This window comes from Populus nigra, chromosome 7, assembly GCF_951802175.1.
Source record: "Populus nigra chromosome 7, ddPopNigr1.1, whole genome shotgun sequence".
Taxonomy (NCBI): Eukaryota; Viridiplantae; Streptophyta; class Magnoliopsida; order Malpighiales; family Salicaceae; genus Populus; species Populus nigra.
In genome coordinates, this window is record NC_084858.1 from 3,429,023 (window position 1) to 3,454,171 (window position 25,149).

Consider the following 25,149-nt stretch of genomic DNA (forward strand, 5'->3'; position numbering starts at 1 on the left):
TGGCGTAGATGCATCTCCGTGATCAGCACCTAAGGAGATGTCATCCTCGCTGCTAGAAGAACTAGCTGCAACTATCTGCTGACGACGTGCTGTAGATTTTATTCGACGCATCTACACAAATATATACAAATTATTACATAATTAACTTTGATTATTTAAAAAAAATTCGGCAGCACCTCCCCTGTACTGGAGACTACCCACAGTTTTCAAACCTACAATCTTTACAATAACCACAATCCATATAATCTCCAGCAACATCATATATACAACCTAATATCTATACCAATTCAATCACTAAAAAAAATTCGACAGCACCTCCCCTATATTAGAGACTACTCACAGTTTTCATACCTATAAATATTGCAAAATCAACTCTATACAACTTAACATCTATAGAAATTCAACGTCTATATATTTTCAACTACCATCAATACAAATTCATAAATAACAATTAAAAGTAATCAAAATAAGAAACAACATAACAAACAATAATATCCTAAAATTAATATAAACTAATTAAATTTAATTCTATATTTCAATTCACATTTAAAACATAAATTCAACAATAACAATTATTGCAATACAAACAATAATATCCTAAAATTAATATAAACTAATTAAATTGAATTCTATATTTCAATTCACATTTAAAACATAAATTCAACAATAACAATTATTGCAATACAAATAATAATATCCTAAAATTAATATAAACTAATTAAATTTAATTCTATATTTCAATTCACATTTAAAACATAAATTCAACAATAACAATTATTGCAATAAAAACAATAATATCCTAAAATTAATAAATAAAATGAAAAAACTAAATAACACTACACAAAACATCCTAAATACAAAACAAAAAATACACAAAACTAAAAAAACACTACATTAATTCAAAATAAATTTAGGAATAAAAAATACTTACCTTAATAGTGTGTTGATTTTTAGATTTTATCTACAAACAATTCACAAAACAAAGAACACAAAAAAAATAATGATAAAAAAAAACAAAGATAAAGAAAAAAGATTACATACCTTTTAATATGTTTAAAACTACCACCAAAACAATAAAATCTCTTTCAAAATCTAAACTCAAACGGAGAGGAGAAGAAATAGAGATGAGAGCCGAGAGAAAAAATGAACCAAATGGGGGGAGGGGGGGTTTTATATACCAATTTTTCCGACGGTATTACCGACGGAACATTAATTGTTGTCGGTGGCATTAAATTCCGTCGGTAATTTCTGTCGGTAATAAATTGAAATTTGCACCAAAAATTTCGAAAATATCGCTTGACTTTTTTGATCCGTCAGAAATAGTGTTGCCGACAATTCCGTCGGTAACCGTGCCGACCGACCACGCCTCTGACAGGCTTGCGCTTCGGGATGTGCGATTTCTGTTGGTGCATCCGTCGAAAATTATGGCACAAGTTCGTAATTTTTTTCCAACTCTCTGTAAAATACCGACAGTACCAATCCGTCAGTGTACCTGTCGGTAATGTTACCAGTCCGTCGGTGAACCCGTCGAAAATTATGGCACAAGTCCGTAATTTTTTTCCAACTCTCTGTAAAATATCGACGGGTACTAAGCCGTCGGTGTACCCGTCAGTAATGTTAGCAGTCTGTCGGTGAATCCGTCGGAAATTGTGGCACAAGTCCATAATTGTTTTCCAACTCTCTGTAAAATACCGACGGGTACCAATCCGTCGGTGAAACAGTCAATATTTCCGCAGCTTCTCCCTGCATTTTTGTCTATCCTCCTGCACAAAATCTTGAATTGCAAACTTACAGCACACACAGCACAATAACAGGAGCTGACAATTAAAGAAGAATAAATATTTCATGTTCCAAAATATTACATTATAAAAATAAGGCTTTACAACATGTTTAGTCATAATTTTCATCTTCGTCCTCAATTGAATTGTTATCATCAGCTTCATCACACTCTTCAATGTGGTTATCATCTTCTTCATCAACATTCTTTAGTCCATTAGTAGAGCTCAAAACGACATTCAACTCCTCTGCGTCAGCATCAACAAGTCGTCGAAAACATGAAAATTTGATTTTTCTTCTAAGTCAATCGAAAGAGCAACTTGGTATGGCTCAACCAACTCACTAGCTTGAAAGACTTCATCTATCACACTTGTGTCTTTGTTCTCATCCTGAACAACCTCAACACGACCCCTGGGTTTTGTTTTTAAAACGGATAACCAATCAACTCTTGATCGGTCCTTTCTAAAGGAAGGGGTGTATGTGTAATAAACTTGTTGGCATTGCTTTGCGAAAACAAAGACATCGTTTACATTGCGGTGTCTAGCTTTTGAGTTGATTTCAACGAGACTAGAGTGAGGATCTACTCTAATTCCTCTATCAGTTGTGTCATACCAATAGCATTTGAATAAAAACACTATATTCTGCTCGCTATGATATTGCAATTCGATGACCTCTTCCAATCTACCGTAGTAGTCAACTTCAAACTCACTAGAAGTCGATCCCTTAATACAAACACCGTTGTTGTATGTCTTTCTTCCATGCCCGTATTCTTCAGTATGAAAGACATATCCATTGACAAAATACCCGTTATAGCACTTGACTTTTCTTTCAGGGCCCAGGCTTAGTAAAGACAGTGAAATAGCAGCACTACCTCCCATTTGATAAACTTTGTATATTAAATACAACATTAATCAATAAACAGATATTATGTAATATTTACGTACAGTTAATTACATTGCAAGAGATAATAAGTTTGTGATTGGACTTACATGTGTTCTAAACCATGTGGCAAATTGTTCATCTTGTAATTGAAAGATCTGAGATTCGGTCAGCTGTGAGTTATTAGATAGTAAGTATCGTCGATGTTGCCTGCAAGGTTGTTCCAAATTATATGAGTTTATGGTATCACAAAACATAAATAGTACACTATTGACAAAGTTTATGTCGAACATCTACTTACTTAATAAAAAGTCTTAGCTCATCACAATTAAATAGGACATAATTGTGTGCTTGTCTGAATTCTATTTCAGACAAATATCTTCCTATCATGGCATTTTTAGGTGTGGGTCGTTCAGGATTGGAGAATATTGACAAGTTCCCACTTGAAGGCTCTTCACCACCATCATCATGCTGTGGAACACGGTTGATCCTCGTTCTCAAATGAGGTTCGAAATAGTATGAGATAAATGTTGAGATCTCCTCAACAATATAGGCCTCACATATTGATACCTCAATATGCGCCTTGTTCTTAATCTTTTTTTTTAAGATTGAACAAGTACCTCCATATATATATATATAGAATTAATAAAAAATTATCAATAAAAAAACATTTAATTATGAATTACATAGCAACTGTAATATCTAACCTCTCGAATGGATATATCCATCTATACTGGACCGGTCCTTCAACTTTTACCTCAAACGGTAAATGTACAGGTAGATGCTCCATTGAGTCAAAAAATGATAGAGGGAATATCATCTCAAGTTTGCATATTGTCTCCACGATATTCGTTTCAAGCCTCTCAATGTGATCAACATTCAACTTGCTGGAGCATATATCTCTGAAGAAATGACTGATCTCCGTTAGTGCATCCCAAGCCCCTTTGGCAACAAATCACGAAAAGCTAATAGGATGAGTGTTTGCATAAACACATGGCAGTCATGACTCTTCATTCCATATAATCTGCATTCCTCCGTATTAACCAACCTTGATATGTTCGAGGCATGTCCATCGGGGAAATGCAGACTCTTAAGCCATTTGTAGACTAGTAGTTGTGCGTTTTTCTCTAACACGAAGCTTGCTCTTGGTTTTGCGACCTGTGACCCATCACAAACCAACTCTATATTGTTACGGTTATAGAATAGCGCTACATCCAATCTAGCCTTGATGTTGTCCTTTGTCTTTCCCTTCACATCCATGACGGTGTTGAAAATGTTCTCAAACATGTTCTTTTTAATGTGCATGATGTCAAGGTTATGGCGGAGAATATTGGTCTTCCAATAAAGAAGCTCCCAAAATATACTTCGCTTCACCCAGTTATGGGTCAAACCAAAACCATGAAACTTCTTCTTACCTGATTGGAGACCAAACACAATGTCACCGTACTCTGACACAACATCAAGCAATTCTTCACCGGAAAGACGCGGGGGTGCAACATCCTTTTCAACTCTGCTAACAAAGAAATCCTTTCTGTTCTTTCTGTACCTGTGATTCGGCGGCAAGAAGCGACGGTGACAATAAAAAAAAAGCTTTACCCTTGTTTGTTAGCGTGAATGCCTTATTGTTCTCCATACAGTATGGACATGCTAGCTTTCCATGCGTGCTCCAACCAGAAACCATTTCATAAGCTGGGAAATCATTGATAGTCCACATCAAAGCCGCTCTCATAACAAAATTTTGTTTCCTCGAGATGTCATAAGTCAAAGCTTCAGAGGACCACAACTGCGTCAACTCATCAATCAACGAACAAAGACAAACATCTATATTCCGACCCGGACTGCTCGGACCTGGTATGACCATAGATAAAAACATGAACTCCGGCCTCATACACATCCCCGGTGGCAAGTTATAAATCGTCAGTATGACCGACCAACAAGAATAAGAAGCAGCAAATGACCCAAATGGGTTGAATCCGTCTGTACACAACCCAAGACGCACGTTCCTTGATTCAGCTGAAAAGTGAGGATGCACACTGTTAAAGTGTTTCCAGGCTTCACCATCAGAAGGATGCACCATCACTCCATCAACTGCATGATGTGATTGGTGTCATGTCATGTGCTCAGCAGTCCTTGGTGACATGAAGAACCTCTGCAGTCTAGGTGTGATTAGGAAGTATCTAAGTTTTTTATATGCCACGAGAGTCTTTCCTCTACCAGTTTTGGGTTTGTAACGGGAATGCCCACATGGCATGCACTCGGTCAGCTCAGCATTTTCAAGGTAGTATAACATGCAGAAGTTAGGGCATATCTCAATTTTCTGGTATCCTAAACCGAGGGGTTTCATCATGGACTTGGCAGCATAGAAGTTCTCTTTCAGCCTGTTCCTTTCAGGTAAAATGCTTCTCGCCCATTCGATAATCTTGTCATAATCGGCCTCACTCAACCCGTGATCTGACTTGATGGTGAACACCTGTGTTACGGCCGATAATTTACTGTGGTTCGTGCAGCCATCTCATAATGGTTCGTCAGAATCTTTCAACAGATCAAAAAACCTTGTTGCATTTGCATTAGGTTCTTCTTTTACAATTGGATATTCATTGACATTACCTCCACTCATTCTCATTGCATCCATAACCATATTCCTGTAAGGATCACTGTTCTCATTTCCAACTTCATGCATGTTGCTAGCACTAGAAGTTGACCCGACCACCCTTTCAACCATGCTCTTATTAGGAACAAATAGTTCTCCGTGTGCATACCAACACAGGTAATCCTCCATGAACCCTTTGGTTAGAAGATGCATCGTTACAACATCTTGATGCAGAAACTTTAAATTTTTACACTTCCTGCATGGACACCTAATACCGCTATCAGTAAAATTCCTCGGGATAGATGTTGTGAAATTAATAAAACCCTGAACACCGTTACAATAATCCATCCTCCGCAATCCTTAGGGTGAGTCCCGATACATCCATGAATGATCATCCATGACTTCTATTGAATCTCTATAAAACGTAAAAAAAAATATTGGTTTCTTATGTTAAATATTTATTATCAATTATCCAACAAACTAAAAAAGCACTTATGTTAAATATTCATTATCAATTAACAATTATTAACATTCATACATACAAATTTATACATATATAAATTTACAAAAATCACAACTTCACAATACAATTGATAACAATTAAAACAGACCCGTTAAACAAGCTATTATTTATTTCATCATAACACATCTAATTCGGTGTAATTCAAACAAAATTTCAACAATTTACAAACAAATATAATTTGACAAAATCTAAAACAAACTATAACAACTACAAAATTATACATTCATACTACAAGTTTCTTTGACAAATAACAATCAAACCAGTACATGCGTTAACAAAATACATATACTAAAAAAACAATAAAATTCACATTTAAATGTTGTGACCACGTACAAAAGTATAAGAAACTTGAGTGCTTATGTTGAGAAGATGGGAGAGTTGAGATGGGTGGTTGGCTGCAATTTGGGAGGGGAGAGGTGGGATGGGGAAGAAGAAGGGGAAGAAGAAGGAGAAACAAAGGAAGAGAATGTCGGCAGAGTCAGTATACACTAGCTTTTACCGATGGAATCACCGACGAACACTTTTTATCGGCATACCCGTCGGTGATTCCACAGGTGGAAGTGCCACGTCGTTGTACGACTATCCGGGTTTGAATCCCTCGGTATTTCCATCGGTAAAATCGTCTGAAAAAATCCACGTCATCACGTCGTTGCAACTTTCAAAAAAAGGTGTCTCGGCCGTCGGCGAGACGATTGGCATATACCGACGGACTTAATCCGTCGATATATACTGACCGTGTCCCCGATGGAATATATCGGTCGGTAAATACCGACAGATTTTGAGACGGAATTAGTTCCGTCGTTAAAAATTTCCGACGAAAATATTCCGTCGGTAATTCCATTGGTGTTCTCTGATTTTCTGGTAGTGTTGTAAACTTGAAAAAAGTAAGACTTTACCCTTTCCTTCTGAAGGAAGTAAGCCACCCATAGTTTTAAGATCATTCATAATGATGTCTAGGGTATCAATCTTGTTATTTCTCATGTACAAGCAATTCAAATATTTCGTAACATTTATTGATGACTACAACAGGTATACATGGGTGTATTTCTTACAAAACAAATCAAAAAAATTTCATCTGTTCAAACTGTTCTTAGCTCTTGTTGACACTCAATTTTCAGCTATTGTTAAAAAATTTCAGTCCAACTCGGGTAGAGAATATATGTCTCATGAGTTCCAATCTTTCATGCAATCTAAATGTATTATCTCTCAATATTCTTGTTGCTATCTAATTTTTGACCCATGTTTTGGTAAATTTTCAGAAAAATCCAAAATTAGCAAAAAACATTGAAAATCCAAAAAAATATGTTTTTTTTAATATATTTGCATCGTTTTTAGCATTTTCAGCGTCGTCTAAAAAGAATTTAAATTTTTAAAGGTCTTTCGAATGCGTTCGACTTTTCACGCATCATTTTTAAAATCATTGATTTTCCTCATCGAGTCGACGTTAATATTGCTCATTTTCAAAAAATAAAAAAAAATAAAGAAAAATCAAATTTACAAAAAAAATAAATTTGAGGGACCAAGTTTGAAAATATAGCAATATTTTTACCTATAAATACTGGTCTTCTCAACACATTCAGAGAAGGGGGGCAATTTTAAAAGAAAAATACAAAAAAAAGGGAGAAAACCTAACCCTAAAATCTATCTCTACCAAGCCGGTCGCCCCCCTTCCTAGGGCTTGAATTTTTTTTCTCCCACAGCCCCTGCCATTTTCGGCTCTCCAGCATCTCCCCTGCATAAGCAGCAACAAACCACACCACCTCTCCATCTTCCCCGATCTCCCCACTTCACAACCCGAAAGAAACCCCCTGTCAGCACCGAAGGCTTCCCCTCAGCGGCGTCTTCTTTCCCCTTCGGTCTCCATCGACACCGAAGCCCCCCCAGGCTTTTGATTTAGTCTTCCCCACAACAGCTGACCGAAACCACCAGCCGGTTCCAGCGTCTCCCCTTCCCTTTGCCAGAAGTAAAACAGAGCCAAACGCAGCCCCGAACACCTCCCTTTTGATTTTCTTCTTCCTCAGCCGCCGGACACAAGCCTCACCCTTCAGCCTCCCTGCACACAGACCTTCACCTTCCCCGCTCACAGTTTCTCTCCCTTCTCTCTCCAAGCCACAGCCGCCACATTTTCGTCTCCTCCGGTCGTATCAACAGCAACCGGCCAACGAACAGAGCTCATCACAGCAGCAGCCGAGCTCCTCCCTCACAGACCGAACCATCTGGCCTCCCTTCCATTCAGCCATCAGCAACAGCCCCTCAGATTCACCGCCGCCCTCGGAACACTGCAGCGCCGCCCAACTGCCGGCCACCTGAAGTGAAGGAGAAGAAGATGTAAACAAACAAAAGATCTGCAGTGATGCAGATCTGAAAAGGAGAAGACCGAAACAGATCCGAAAAAGAAAGAAAAATTAAAATCAACTGCCTGTGGTGTTTTCGGTTGCTTTGCAGGTCACCGCCGGCGTAGGGAGACTGAGAAGAAGAAGTCGATCCAGATCCCCCCTGTTTCTGGAGTTTCTTACGGCGGCGCGTGAACCCACGCGCTGCCAGTAACCGTGGCTCGTAGAACAACGCGCCGCCAGTGACGGTGGCGCGTGGAACAACGCGCCGCCACTGTTCCTGCTGTCCTTTGGCTTCACAGAACTGGTCCCAGCACTCTTATGGATTTTTGAATGGCTGTTTTGGAATTTTAGAATTGTTTAATGTAATATTTGTTTAGTTTTGAGTTTTTGTAATTTGTATTTTGTAAAAATGGAAGAAAAAAAGATAAGGAAAAGAAAAGAAAAGAAAAAATATAGTGAAAGTGTATGTGTGTGTTTGTATGTTTTTTTTTTATGGATGTTTTTTATTTATGATAAAATTGCAAAGATTAAAGAAGAATTTAATATTTTGATTGGATCATGGTCAAGAATTATTAATTTATATGTAAGTTGTATTTCTAATATTCAATGAAAAAATAAAATTTTAAAACTTTAACACGTTAAAATCACGAAGTAGTTTACCTCAGGTAGGGTGCGTTAGGGGTGTTAATACATTTTCTAACCACAATCAGTCCTTTACTCGTGAATCTCTGACAAGACCAGTATATCTGGTTTTCTAGTAGCTTTCAATAAATTATTAGGTGGCGACTTCAACGAACCAATTCAAGCAAATGCATAATGAGAAAAATCACCAGCCGACGCCGCGCGGATTTTTGACGTGCGACAGTTCTTTTCCATTAATAATAGCTATTAATCTAGGTTGTATATACTTTTATAAATAAAAAAGTAAATTTAGCTTACCATGTATAGCTTTTTAAAATCATTCTAGGTAATTAGCATGTGCAGATTTAAGTTTCCTTTTATAACTGGCAGTCTGCCTTATATAGTGAAGACCTTCTAAAAAGAAAGGTATTTTGAGATTCTAACCATTCTATTACTTATATCTATTTTAGATAAGTAGAAGGATGAAACGATAAAACACTTTCAAAGGGGTTGCTCAGCAATTCCGCCAAGTATTCTCTGAACTTGTGCAAGGTGGTCATGGCCATTTGGTTATGATGAAGAAAAAGGTTCGTTAAAATAGCCTTTTAAGTCTTAGTTTCATTTGTTCTTTCTATCTCCTCCTATTGTTCATTTTTCCTTTGCTACTCTTATGCAATGCCTAGGCATTCTTCCTTTGTGTTTTTATTGTTTTCCAAGTTTAGTCAGTATTTTTTTTTTAGTCTTTTATGTTGAAATTTTGAGATAACAATATGAGTGCATTTTAAAGTTTCATGTCTTACATTTGTGGTCAATCTAGATAGCTGTTGAAATAGTTCTATAAATTTTATGGTATCTTGGCAGGATGTTTATAACATAGATAATAATTACGACCATGATGGACCTCATGAAGCAGATCTAGAGGGAAGGGTTGTGAAATATGTTGGTGTGAATAAAGGTATGTATTTGTTGTCGCTCAGTTATGTGTTTTTTTTTTGCAGAAACAAGGAGATAGAAATAAAAAAAGGACAGATTAGATGTCCCTAATTGGATAATAAATAGCTTTTTACTTCACTTTCTGTTTATTGACATGGAAAAAGTTGTAAGATTAGGATTTCAGCTGGTTTTAAAAAATATTTTTCTCCATGAAATGCATGCAAATCTAGTTTTTATTTGTCATGTTGCCTTTCAGTAAACATGGTGAGCAAAAGTATATTGCCCCCAGCATCTTCTATACTTGAGAATATGGGCATGCTTATTTACAGGGCAAGGGGAAACACAATCAGTGAAATAGTGATATGTGCAATAGACCCTTCACTAGGCAACCACAACATGCTCGCAGACCACCTTCGCCATGCAACCACGACATGCACCACGTTCGTGGATCATGTGCTGACATGTCACAGTTAGTTAGTGTTAAGTGATGCAAATAATTAGTGGGGTTAGTGCCCTGCTTTTCGTTATATGCAGAATGTGTGTGGGAATCATGCACTCATTATTTTTGCCATTATTTCCATTTCATTGTATCAGTTGTTTTTACTCATTCATTAGTTGGCTATAAAAAAGTCATCTGAAGTGTAAGGAAAAATATGAATTAATTATGCAAAACTCTTTTCTCTGTTTCTCATTCTACCAATTCTTCTTCTTTTCTTAAATTACACTTATCAATTGGCATCAGAGCCTCTCATTTCCATGGAGACTAGAAACAAAAGCAATACTGAGTTTCGCAACGAGGTCACTGAAGCCTTGGCTCAGCATGCATCTCAATTTGATCTTCTTAAAACCCAACATGAATCTCGTTTCGATCTCCTGAACACCAATATGACTCAAGTTACCTCATCCCTCCAAAACCTCCAAAATGCCATCAGTGAATTACAAACTTTGTCATTACGTCACAGTTCCAATCAACAAACCATTATCCAAGATGTCAATTCTTTCACCAAGGGAGAAACTTCCCAAAAGGGTCGACAACCAGCATCTGCTTGTTCCTTTACAAGTACTGGTTTTGACAGGAGTCATCAACAGCTCAAACTGTCATTTCCAAAATTCAGTGGTGATGATCCAACAGGTTGGGTTTATAAGGCAGAGCAATTCTTCGAGTTCAGAACATTGCGAATGATCAAAGAGTGCAACTCGCTTCCTTCCACCTGGAGGGATTAGCTTTGCAGTGGCACCGTTGGCTGACTAAGTACAAGGGCACACTCACCTGGCTTGAATTTACAGCAGCACTCCTCCAACATTTTGGTCCGACTGAGTATGAGGATCCCTCTGAAGCTTTAACTCGTTGCAGACAAGTCACAACAGTAGCAGCGTACCAAGAAGCTTTCGAAGGGCTATCACATCATGTGGATGGGTTACCAGAACCATTCTTGGTTGGATGTTTCATTGCAGGACTTCGGGATGATATCCGTCTGGATGTCAAAATTAAACAGCCGAAGACTCTAGGAGACACAATTGGAGTTGCTCGCCTGGTGGAGGAACGTAATCTCCTGCAACGAAAAGGTAACTCTTTTGTGCGATCACCTGCCATTTCTCGTCCTCTGCCAACCACCAACAGTGGTGTATTGGGACCACCACCAGCATCCAAACCAGTCAGCACCACCGCTCCATCCTCATCTAGAAGGATAACAAACCAAGAAGCTCATGAAAGACGTGAGAAGGGCCTTTGTTTCTATTGTGATGAAAAATTCATACCAGGGCATCATTGTCAAAGGCCACAACTATTTATGATTGAAGATTCCACACCAGAAGAAATCGATACCAGTGATGATTGCACCGTTGACATTGCAACTGTGGAATCTTTTCCAGAAATATCATTTCATGCCATCGCTAGAACTGAGCATCCATAGACCATTTGCATACTGGGAAAACTGAAGAACAAGGATGTCACAGTGTTGATCGATGGAGGAAGTACACATAATTTCATCGACCAATCCATTGTCTCTCAATTCGGGCTACAAGAAATTCGAGATAAGACGTTTCAAGTGATGGTGGCTAATCGTGAGAAGATTGTTTGTGGAGGATGGTGTCTTGCTCTTTCCATACTCATCCAAGGTCATGTGGTCATTGCTGATTTTTATGTCTTACCTGTTGCTGCTTGCCATGTGGTTTTAGGGGTTCAATGGCTTGCAACTCTTGGTCCAATTGAAACAGATTACCGAAATCTCACGATGACTTTCACAGATGGGGGCACCAAACGCATGTTTCAGGGCATTGGTCGTGCTGGTTTGGAGGCCTTATCTAATAAGGACCTTTTTAACTTGCAACAAACTGGGTTGTTTCTCCAGATTACTATGACTGAGCATGTGGACTCCACTACCACCTATTCCAGTGATCTCGTAGCAGTCCTTGACAACTTTGCACATGTTTTTGACACACTGACAGCTTTGCCACCAAATCATTCACATGACCACCGGATTCTACTTCAACCCAACAACGAACCTGTTAGTGTTCGTCCATACAGGTACCCGTACTATCAAAAAACTGAGATTGAAAAGATGGTTAAAGAACTTCTTGAATCCGGTTTAGTTCGTCCAAGCAACAGTCCATTTTCATCTCCTGTTTTGTTGGTGAAAAAGGCAGATGGAACGTGGCGATTCTGTGTCGACTTTAGGGCACTTAATCACATAACAGTGAAGGACAAATACCCTATTTCGATTGTTGACAAGCTCTTGGATGAACTGCATGGTGCCAGGTTTTTTACAAAACTGGATTTACGTTCGGGGTACCACCAAATTCGGGTTCAGGAGTCAGACATCCAGAAAACAGCTTTCCGCACACATGAAGGACACTATGAATTTGTAGTAATGCCTTTCGGTCTTACGAACTGACACGACCAAAAGATTGATGTCTTCTCCCAAGTGCAGGAGTGTCGAAGTAATAAATAACCCGGCAAGACCGGGGTCGAACCATAGAGAGGTTAATTGTATAAATTATAAATAACAATGCAACAACAACAACAACAACAATAATAATAAATTATCTTCACGGTTTATAGATACCATTCCTAAAGAATGACATTTTGCATTACAAGTCCATCTGGCACATCGGTGACAGACTTTCAGTCGTTTTGCATGACGTTTCTTTGCAAAAGTGCTTTTACCTGTTCCAGGCATGTATGAAATAAAAGTATTGGAAGACTCACCTGATAATCGGACCTTTGCTTCAATCAGCCAGCGAATATCTTCAGGAATTCCATGGTTCATTAACAACCTCAATCTTTCACACCTAGCATGGTAAATTTTTGTAATCGCATTCTGATGCAGGGCGGGAAAATACTTTTTCAATTTTTCAAGAGTGGTGTCCATTTTTCGAAAGAGAAGTGGAGGAGAGATGCAAAGAAAAGAGAAGGAATAAGAAATTGAACAAATATATACACAAATATCAGTTATCATGGGAAACTGAAAGAACCGACTTAAGAGTCACGGAGTACCGTTATCCGCCATTTGACCGGGGTTGGAGAAAGACTAGCAAAACAAGAGTCACACCAAAAAGAAACACAAAAACAATGTGAGAAAAACAATATAATCAACCTTTATATACAACATCATTCAAACCAATGGATTCAATTTCACTAGGAAAATTATCAAAGTAAGCTTTCAAACGATGTCCATTTACCTTAAAAATATTGTCATTCTTTGGATTCTCAATATCAAAGGCCCCATAAGGATACACATGTTTCACAATAAATGGACCGCTCCATCTGGATCTTAGCTTTCCATGAAATAAATGGAGTCGAGAATTATAAAGCAAAACTTTTTGACCAACATCAAAGTTTTTCTCAAGATTCTCTTATCATGAAACTCTTTGATTCTTGCTTTATGAATTTTTGAATTTTCATATGCATCATTTCTTATTTCCTCAAGCTCATTTATTTGCAACTTACGCAGATGGCTAGCATCATCCAGGTTTGAATTGAAAGCTTTAATAGTCCAATAAGCTTTGTGTTCAAGTTCCACAGGCAAATGACAAGGTTTTCCATAAACCAACCTATAAGGTGACATACCTAATGATGTTTTAAAAGCAGTGCGATAAGCCCAAAGTGCATCATTAAGTCTTAAAGACCAGTCCTTCCGATTAGGGTTCACTATTTTTTCCAAGATTTGTTTGATCTCCCTATTAGCAAGTTCTACTTGTCCATTTGTCTGAGGGTGATAAGGGGTGGCAACTTTATGTGTGATTCCATATTTCTTCATTAAAGACTCAAATGGCTTGTTACAGAAATGTGTTCCACCATCACTTATCATGACCCGAGGGATTCCAAATCGACTCAAAATATTTTCGTTCAAAAACTTGATCACTGTTTTATTATCATTGTTACGACTTGGAATTGCCTCTATCCATTTTGAAACATAGTCTACTGCGACTAATATGTACACAAAACCAAATGATGGAGGAAATGGACCCATAAAATATATACCCCAACAATCAAAGATTTCAATAACAAGAATAGTATTTAAAGGCATCATGTGACGTCTTGAAATAGATCCTAGCTTTTGATAATTTTCACAAGTTTTGCAAAATGCATGCGTGTCTTTGAACATGGTGGGCCAATAAAATCCACATTGTAAGATTTTTGCAGTTGTCTTTCTTGATGAGAAATGACCCCCACATGCCTCAGAATGACAAAATTTAATGACACAACTTACCTCATTGTCGGGAATGCATCTTCGAAATATTTGATCAGGACAATATTTGAACAAGTAAGGGTCATCCCAATAAAAGTTCTTTACTTCGTTCAAGAACTTTCTTTTGTCTTGGGTTCTCCAATGAGCTGGCAAATGTCCTGAAACAAGAAAATTAACTATATTAGCAAACCAAGGTGTTGCTACCCAATTTTTGACCCATGTTTTAATAAATTTTCAGAAAAAAAATCCAAAAATAGCGAAAAGCATTGAAAACCCAAAAAATACATTTTAAATACATTCTTAATACATTTGCATCATTTTTAGCATTTTCAGCGTCGTCTAAAAAGAATTTAAATTTTCAAAGGTCTTTCGAACGCGTTCAACTTTTAACGCGTTAATTTTAAAATCATTGATTTTCCTCATTGAGTCGACGTTGATTTGCTCGTTTTCAAAAATACAAAAAAATTAAGAAAAATCAAATTTACAAAAAAAGAAAGTTGAAGAATCAATTTTGAGGCTCAAACAATATTTTGCCTATGCATAGGGAATTTTGAATATTAAAGGGGGGGCAATTTTACAATTAAAGGGGGGCAAAACTTAATATCTTTTCTTCTCCCCTGCACCCACTGCGCCGAAGAGCCGCTCCCCCCGGGTCCAAGACCATTTTTGATCCCTCTCTTTCGGCTGAAAATCAGGGGAGGAGCCTAGACAGCAGCCCCACCTTGTTTTCACTTTCCAGCCGACAGGAGGCTCCTCCCTTTTGGCTTTTCTTCTTCCCCACAGCAGCTGGCAACAGGTCCCTGGTCCCTGGTCCCTCTTCCTTCCCCGCTGCTCCCTTTTCCTTCATATAGGCAGACCTAACGTATGAAAAGGGGAGAGAGGAAGAGAGTTAATTCTCTGCTGCATCTTCGCTAGGCCGCCAGCCCTCCCTTGGCTGGAATTTTTTGCCTTCTTCTCCCTCGCCCAGCTGAGACTCACAGGGGTTGATTCCCCATCCCCCACAAACCAGGCACCCGAAGACCAGCCCCTTCGTCTCCCTTCCCAGCTTGAAATTTTTTTTCTCCTTCACAGCTGCCATCCACTTCCCTCTGCTCCGCCAGCCTTAGCCCCTCTATTTTTCCCTTCAATCGACAGACCCACATAGCCCTCACCTCACCTCACCAAGCTCCCCTCTTCCAGCCAACAGAAAAGCTGCCGTCCCCCGGGGTCCTTGTTTGTTGTTTTCAGAACAGAGCCAAGGACCCCCTGCCATTTTAGCTCTTCACCGTCGCCATCTACCCACGGCACCGATCTTCCCCTCAGCCACAGCCTCTCCTCTCATAGCCGAACACCATAACAGCCGCCTCCAGCATTTCCTTCCATCAGCAACAGCACCAGCATCGACACCCACTAGATCTGCCAAGAGGAGTTGAAGATCGGACAGCCATCCCCTCTCCATCGCAGCTTCACCCGGCTGACCATATAGAACCCGCCGGCCGAACAGCCTCCAGCGGCAGCAACAACCGAGCAGCGCCCACAGACCGGCAATCCTTGGTCATGCAACCGGCCACCTGAAACAGAAGAAGAGGAAACAAAAAGAAAAAACTTGCAGAGATGCAGCAGATATGAAAAGGAGAAGGGGGAGAAGCAAATCCGAAAACAGTGAAAGAAAAATCAACTGTTGTTACGTTTGCGGTTGTTCTTGCAGGTTGCCACCGTCAAGGAAAGTGAAGAGGGGAGGAAGCTATAATAGAGCCCCCGTCGGATGATTTTGCGGCCGCGCGTGGGGAGACGCGCCGCCACTGTTCCTGCGTCCAGAAACCTTCCTTAACACTGTTCCGGCCTGCAGGAGGGCTTCCCTGTAATTTCATATTGTTTTGGGGCTATTATTGTAATTTTTGTTTAGTTGTTTTGAATTTGTATTTTGTATTGTGTATGTAAAAAAAAACAAAGAAAAGAAAAAGAAAAGAAAAGGAAAAAAGGAAAAATATAGTAAAAGATGTGTGTGTTTGTACTTTTTTTTATGTATGTTATTGCATCAAAAGAAAAAATAAATTTAATATTTTAATTTATATGCACAAATATCTAAAGGACAGATAAAATCATGTTGTATTTTCCATGAAAATGTAGAACATGTATCTACATATATTTTGGGAACTAATAACTGATTTATCAAAGCCTTAGAATTGTGTTAAAATTTTATTTTTAAAAACACATCAAGTCCACGAAGCAGCTTACCTCAGGTAGGGTGTGTTAGGGGTGCTAATACCTTCCCTAACCACAACCAGTTCCTTTCCCATGAATCTCTAACAAGACCAGTACATCAGGTTTCCTAGTAGCCTTCAGTTAAATACTAGGTGGCGACTCCAACGAACCAAGCAAATCAAATCAAGCAAAACAACAAAAGAAAAATCGCCAGCCGACGCCGCGTGCAGATTTTTTTTGACACGCGACACAAGGCATCGTAGAGACAGAAAGTAAAGATTCATCAGGAAAGTAGTCATTAATTAGTGTGATGTCAGATCTCGAATCAGTTGTTAATCTTGACAAATGATCCGCGACAACATTTTCGGTGCCTTTCTTATCCTTGATTGTGATATCGAATTCTTGAAGTAACAAAATCCACCGCATCAATCTAGCCTTAAAATCCTTCTTAGAAAGAAGATATTTCAACGCTGCATGATCGCTAAAAACAATAACAGGTGAGCCAACAAGATAAGATCTGAATTTTTCACATGCAAATACTACTGCAAGTAATTCCTTTTTAGTGGTGGTGTAATTCATTTGAGCACTATTTAAAGTTTTACTTGCATAGTAAATCACATAGGGTTTCTTATCTTTTCTTTGTCCTAAAACAGCACCCACGGCATAATCACTAGCATCACACATTATTTCAAAAGGTAATGACCAATCAGGAGGTTGAATGACAAGAGCAGAAGTAAGCAAGTTTTTAAGTTTAACAAAGGCTTCTTCACAATGTTCAGTCCATTCAAAAACATTATCCTTTGTTAGAAGGTTACACAATGGCTTAGATATTACACTAAAATCTTTGATGAACCTTCTATAAAAACCAGCATGTCCTAAGAATGATCTAACGTTTTTAACAGATTTTGGTGTTGGCAAGTTAGCAATTAACTCGATTTTAGATTTATCAACCTCAATTCCTATTGATGAAACAATGTGACCAAGTACAATGCCGTTTGTTACCATAAAATGACATTTTTCCCAATTTAGCACAAGATTCTTCTCTTCACACCTATTCAAAACCTTTTCCAAGTTAGTTAAACAATCATCAAATGAATCACCAAAAACAGAAAAATCATCCATAAAAATCTCAAGAAAACGTTCAACCATATCACTGAATATGCTAAGCATGCATCTTTGAAACGTGGCTGGTGCATTACATAATCCAAAAGGCATCCTTCGGTATGCAAACGTACCAAATGGACATGTGAAAGTAGTTTTCTCTTGATCTTCAAATGCAATTTCAATTTGGTTGTAACCCGAATAGCCATCTAGAAAACAATAAAATTCATGACCTGCAACTCTTTCTAGAATTTGATCCATGAAAGGTAAAGGAAAATGATCTTTTCTAGTCATTGAATTAAGTTTCCTATAGTCAATGCACATGCGCCAACCAGTAATAGTCTTAGTTGGAATTAACTCATTCTTCTCATTTGTTATCATAGTAACTCCAGACTTTTTAGGTACAACTTGGGTAGGACTTACCCATTTGCTATCAGAACTAGGATAAATGATTCCATTATCTAAAAGCTTAATGACTTCATTCCTCACTACTTCTTTCATATTAGGATTAAGCCTTCGTTGCATTTCTCTAGAGGGTTTAGCATTTTCCTCCAAATAAATCTTGTGTGTGCAAATCAAAGGACTAATTCCTTTTATGTCAGCTATGGTCCATCCTAATGCATTTTTGTGCATTTTCAGAGTTTGTAATAACTTACCTTCTTGATGAACATTAAGTTTGGAAGAAATTATTACCGGAAAAGTTTCATTTTCTCCTAAAAATGAGTATTTGAGATTAAATGGTAATGGCTTCAAATCGGGTTTTGGTGGTTGAACACTTGAAGGTATGGACTCAATTGATCGTGGTGGCAATTCCTCAATTTTTGGTCTCCAACTATTTGCCTTTGATTCTTCCTGAAAATAAACCATTTGCAAATCATCAGATTCATTAAACTCAGTTTCACTGGAAGTGTTTTCAAATTGATCACAAATTAATTTTTCAATAAAATCTACTTCCTGTAAATCATTATCATCTCCAGGTTGCTTGCAAATGTTAAAAACATTCATCTCCAATGTCATGTTTCTAAAAGATAACTTCATCACTCCATTCCTACAATTAATCAATTCATTAGAAGTTACAAGAAATGGACGTCCTAAAATAACAGGAATTGAATTGCATGCTTCAACAGGTTGTGTATCCAAGACAATAAATTCCACAGGAAAGATGAATTTATCAACTTGTACTAACACATCTTCAACTATTCCTCTAGGCACTTTTACAGATCTATCAGCAAGTAAAAGAGTTACAGAAGTAGGTTTTAACTCATCTAGATTCGAATATGGAAGTAAATTCACACTAGCTCCAAGATTAAGTAAAGCTCTATCAATTTTATGTTCTCCAATAAAGCAAGAAATTGTAGGACAACCAGGGTCTTTATATTTCAAAGCATTATCATTCTAAAGAATGGCACTTACTTGTTCAGCTAAAAAGGCTTTCTTTTTCACATTCAGTTTTCTCTTCACAGTGCACAGATCTTTAAAAAATTTAGCATAAGACGATACCTGTTTAATAGCATCTAACAAAGGTATATTGATCCTTACCTTTTTGAAAGTTTCAAAGATTTCAGAATTGTGATTGACTTTCCTTTGTTTGGTCATGGCATGAGGAAATGGAAGTGCTGGTGGGGAATCAGTCTTCTCCTTGCAGTGTTCAGGTTCAACCCTTTCCTTACCCTCAGAGACTAACTCATCTTCTTTCTCACAAGGTTCAAGAACGGGTTTTTCAATAACCTTACCACTGCGGAGAGTTGTGACTGATTTGACTTGATCCATATGTTGGCTTCCGGAACCACTTGCACGTGAATTGTATTGCCCTTTGGGATTTTGCTGGGGTTGAGATGGAAACTTACCTTTCTCCTAAAAACTAAGAGCAGGTGTGAACTTTGCAAGAGTATTTTTTAGATCTGCCATGGTTTGAGCATTTTGAGTGTTGATTGTCTCTTGCTTTTCAATGAATGCATGCAGTGTTTCCTCAAGATTTCTTCTAGGAGGGGGAATATAAGGAGGTGTATATCCATGAGAATTTTGAAAATTATATTGTGCTTGAAATGGTGGCTATGAAGTTTGTGCATTATTGTTACCACTCTTCCAACTGAAATTTGGGTGATTTCTCCAACCAGGGTTGTACGTTTGCGAGTATGGGTTATGACTTGGCCTTTGGAAACTATTTAAAGCATTGGCTTGTTCATGGAGACATTCCTTAAAAGAAGGCAAAGTTGGACAATCATTGGTTGAGTGTTCATTAGTTTCACAAATTTGACACACAATTTCTTGAACAGATTTTATTTGACCACTCTTTTTTAATTCTAGTGCCTCAACTTTTCTAGCTAAAGATGCAAATTTGGCTTAGAGGTCATGATCTTCCCTAAGGTTGTACATGCCTCCATTAGATGTATGAGGTTGAGTTTTACCTGGTGCCTCACACGTACCTGTGGTGTCCCAATTTTGAGCATTTTCAGCTAGCAAGTCTAGGTACTCCATTGCTTCATCAGGGTCTTTATCTTTAAAAGTTTCATTGCACATCAATTCCACCATTTGCCTATCTTTAGGTGTTAACCCTTCATAAAATTGTGAGACCAATCTCCATGTTTCAAAACCATGATGAGGACATGTATTAAGCAAGTCTTTATATCTATCCCAACACTTGTAAAATGTTTCTCCTGGTTTTTGAGTGAAAGTGGTGATTTGTCTTTTGAAAGAGTTTGTTCTGTGAGACGGAAAAAACTTCTTTAAAAATTGTTGTTGCATTTCATCCCAAGCACGAATGGATCCTGACCTAATATTTTGTAGCCATGTTTTAGCTTTATCTTTTAATAAAAAAGGAAAAAGCTTTAATCTGATGGTGTTCATGCTACAATTTAAGTCATTATAGGTGTTACAAACTTCTTCAAATTCTCTTAAATGCAAATATGGATTTTCTAATTCTAAGCCATGAAAAGTGGGTAAAAGTTGAATAATACCTGGCTTAAAATTAAAATGAGAAGCATCAGGAGGAAAAACTATACATGATGGTGCACTTGTTCTTGTTGGATTCATGTGATCTCTAAGTGTTCTCACATGATTATTCTCATTATGAATTGACTGGTTATCTTCTTCGGCCATGTTTTCTAAAGAAATTGAGGATTTCCTAGAAAGTCTACCACTTAATGTACGTGTCCAAACTCTCATGCAAGTGCAAAAGAAAAGAAAAGAAAAAGAAAAAGAACAAAATTAGAAAAACAAATAAAAGTAAAGACAAAAGAAAATGAAAGAAATATAAAATTTATACAATACTTACCTCCCCGGCAACGGCGCCAAAAACTTGACACGACTAAAAGATTGATGTCTTCTCCCAAGTGCAGGAGTGTCGAAGTAATAAATAACCCGGCAAGACCGGGGTCGAACCACAGAGAGGTTAATTGTATAAATTATAAATAACAATGCAACAACAACAACAACAATAATAATAATAATAATAATAATAATACTCAGTACATGGCGTTGTTATACCTGAGAACGATCTAAAAGATCGGGTCACAGGTTTCCAGCCTATATACTGATTTTATGAAAAGATCAAAGAGATATATTATATAATATAAACAGATTTCTGATACGAATAAACAAGGCAAGACCAACAATATCAGGATCCTTGATCAAACACAGAGCATACTTAACGTACATAACATATAACAAGAATGTAAATAATAATAATAATAGTAATAATAGTAATAATAGTAATAATAATAGTAGTAGTAATAATAGTAATAATATTAATAGTAGTAGTAGTAGTAGTAGTAATAGTAGTAATAATAATAATAAAAAGAAGAAGAGGAAGAAATTAATGAGAACTTTGAGATGGAAGATTAATGTAAGGATTAAACAATGATAAAAACAAATGTCAAGGTTAGACGATTCACTAATGGTATTTCAAATAAATATAATATAAACTCTTTTTATTACTCAACTAGAAACCACACACAAAGGAGGTTCTAATCGGATGATTTATCATTAATGGCTCATTATAAAGTATTAACATGATCATATTAATTATCTTGTCTAAGTAACACCATACTTATAAATATCATCAGGCATTCATGTTGCTAGCTTATGTTAACAACAAATCAAGTTCCTATCATAACAACGATGTCGGCTGAAAACTATGAAGGATCAAGCATTCGATGTACCAAGTGTTAGACAACATAAATCTAGATTAACCATTTAACAAGCAAGGTATTAAGAATTAGTAAGATAAAAAGATAAGATATGCTAATAACAATTTATCTTGGATATAAACATTAAAGTCCATGTTGAGTTTATATTATACCTATTCTAACACCATTAGTAAAACCTTTTCACCTTGACATAATTAAATTAGCTAAACATAATTAAGAAGAAAAACATAAATAAACAAGATAAGAACATGATTATGATATAAGTTAACTAAGTATATGAAAGGAAATGAAAAAGCATAAACAAGAGATAAATATAACATGAAAGAAAACTTGAACATTACAAAGATATAAAGAGAGAAAGCAAGAACATGATTTTGATCTGAAAAATAATATATCTAAATACATGGCAAATACCTCCTTTTATAGGCTAAGATTCAGAACTATTGAATGGTGGACTAAGGAAATAGTTGGTGGCCAACCATTGATTTGGTGGCTGGTTTTTGACAGTGTTGGCTGTTGGTTCTTGAAATTGTTGGCAGATTTTTTATATTGTTGGCTGGCCAAAACGTCATTGATAAAATCAGAATTTGAGGACTTTGTTTCATGAAAGCTGTGGGCAATTGTCTCAGCTTTCCAACAAAAAAAAAAACCAGAGCTCATTTGGACTTCTAGAACTCAAGATATGAGCTGAAAACTGTTGCGATGTCGCGATCGCACAAATTAATTACCCTAGCTTAAAACACACAAGATAGTATAGAGCAAGCAAGGGATCGATCCCACGAGGAAGTTTCAAGTCATATTTTTATGTTATACGTTATGTAATTGGGGGGGGATTTGGTTTGTGATTATCTAAACTATGGCAGCAATTAAACTAGCAAACAAAATCAATTAAAATTAAAATATATCAAGAAAACAAACCTTGGTCGCAAGCACACATCCACCAACAGAAATCAGAACCGCTCCTTGAAATGAAACTCCAGTTTATATTCTGAATTTTTATCTTTCTTAACGTTGGTTAATTAACAGATCCGCTGTATAACTAACCCTAACCAACAAACAATCACAGTGTCCGCACTAATGATTTATTCCAGTGGCAGCCTTAAGATCTAGATAAATTCATTAATCTTAACAACCAAGTTGTCAGCTTGTGTTGTATTTGATCGAATGTTCTCCCTAAGTTTAATAACGTAGTTCCGCTACAATTATCAAGCTTAGTTGCTTCACAAGTTTATATACCACAACTCCGGTTTTGATATCAAACTTAGCAATAGATTGTTCACAATAATAACTTAGAGTCCGCTCTAGCAATTAAGATAAACAATCATAGGAAATATGCATAGGAAAACAAACATACTCATTCATGATACAAACTGAAAATAAATGGAAGAATAAATCTCACAGTTCTTGAAATCTGAAAGTGTTTGCATCCTTGCAACCAAGAAAACGAGCTTAGCCTTGCATATCTATTGAACAACTACTCCTAAAGATGAAAGAATACATGTTTTTGGGTTGTAGAGGGGAGAGTTTGTGCTTTTTCTCTTATGGCTGCCACCCTTCTTTCTTTGATTCTACTGCACTCTCTCTCCCTCTCTCTTGGCTCTTTTAATATCATGAACTTAGCTGCCTATTTATACACAAATTGTAAGTAAGAAAAATCAAAGTTCAAGTGTGAACATCAAGAGATGGTGGTAGTGTGAAGGCGACTGGTGGCTGGCAGCTAGTTTGTGGTTGGTGGCTAGGTTGGTGGCTGCCTTCCTTGACCTTCTGGATTGATGTTCTTGAGGAGCTAAATTGCTGAAATTAAAACTTGGATGTTGGTTTTGATGCTTCAGGATGTAATTTGGATTCGTTACTTCACGAAACCTGTTTGCTGGCAGAATTCAGTTGTCATCTTTGAAAACTCATATCTCCCTCATATGACATCAATGTTGGCTGAAATTTGGAGCGTTTATAGAATTTTGAGTCAGGAATCCAAAACAATTGAGTTTGCATTAATTGGATATCTACAGCTCCAGATATTGAATTTTGAATGGACAAAGGTCAACACTGGCAGAATGCGAGTTTTGACTTTGAAGGATGTGATTTCCATGCTCTTTGTATTTTTATTTTTCTTGACTTAGATTTCCAGAACAGTATGGATGTTAGCTTACTAATGCCACTGGAATCACTTCTTTTCGACTTTTAGAGCTCACGCTCTGCACAAAACATCGACTGAGGGTCAAATCTGTCAATTACCTCCAATTTACTCCTTTTTGCATCTTTCATCTAAAGGTGCCTTCAAAACATAAAACAAAGAATATCAAGGCATTTTATACATAAAACATAGGCAAAACACTAGTTAAATGTGGGTGAAACTATCGAATAATATGGTTACATCAAATACCCCCACACTTAGCTCTTGCTCGTCCTCGAGAAGGATAGATAAAATCAAATTGAAAATAACTATGATCAATCTCTTAATCTTCCATCAATGTCCAAGAATATATGCATTATAAACAAGAATACAATCAAGAATGATAAATAGTATAATTCTCATGAATTCATTTACATGCAAACTTCAAAACTCAATTAATCATTGGGATTTAAATGAAATCTATGCCATGCCAAAGTGATAGGTCCTCTCATTGATATACACTACAACACTCACGTGTTTAGGGCTTATGTGTTTAAATCTCTCAAATTCAATCAAAGAATATGTTCTACCATAAACTTGCTTTTCAATCTCATCTCCATTACTAACATGTTACAAGCTATGCATGAATCAAAAGGTCTTATTTTCCGGTTGTAATGGGGCTAAGGTTAAGGTGAGGTAAAAGAGAATAAAAGAAATGGTTCAAACCAAAGAAAGTAGAGCATTCTGAAAAATGATATTTCCAACAAGATATTCCATTAAAGCACATAAATTTTCCATCTTTAATCATCAATGCTTCTCTTTCAACATAAAACCTTAAGAACATAAAATAATACTTTTTTTTTTGTTTTTTTTTTGTTTTTCACTTTTGGCAACTTTGCCCATCTTTTCATCAAGCATCACTTATTCTTTCTTTTCATATAATTTCCAACCATAATTCCATGAGATATCACAAGTATATGCTCTACTAATCCTTGGCCAGGGGAAAAGGAAAACAAATAAAAAGTTCAGGTTTATACATGGATAAAGCAAAGAAAAGATAAACAAGCTCAAAAGAGGCTCACTAAGGATAATATGCTTTAGGTTGGCTTTTTGGTTCAAGTGGTTAAAATTTCTAATGCCTTTATCATCTTCATGTACACATGTAATGCGAATGTAATCTTAACAAGATATGAAGCAAGTTCTAGAGATACATATCATTGAAAGAATGCACAATCAAAGAATATAATGTTGAAG

At 37.0% G+C, this 25,149-nt stretch overlaps 2 pseudogenes; both read left to right on the plus strand.

Moving 5' to 3' along the window:
* LOC133699383 (structural maintenance of chromosomes protein 3-like) overlaps positions 1 to 25,149 on the plus strand; it is a 38,462-nt pseudogene that overhangs the window by 4,305 nt on the left and 9,008 nt on the right.
* On the plus strand, positions 20,225 to 20,335 carry LOC133700259 (small nucleolar RNA R71; annotated as a pseudogene).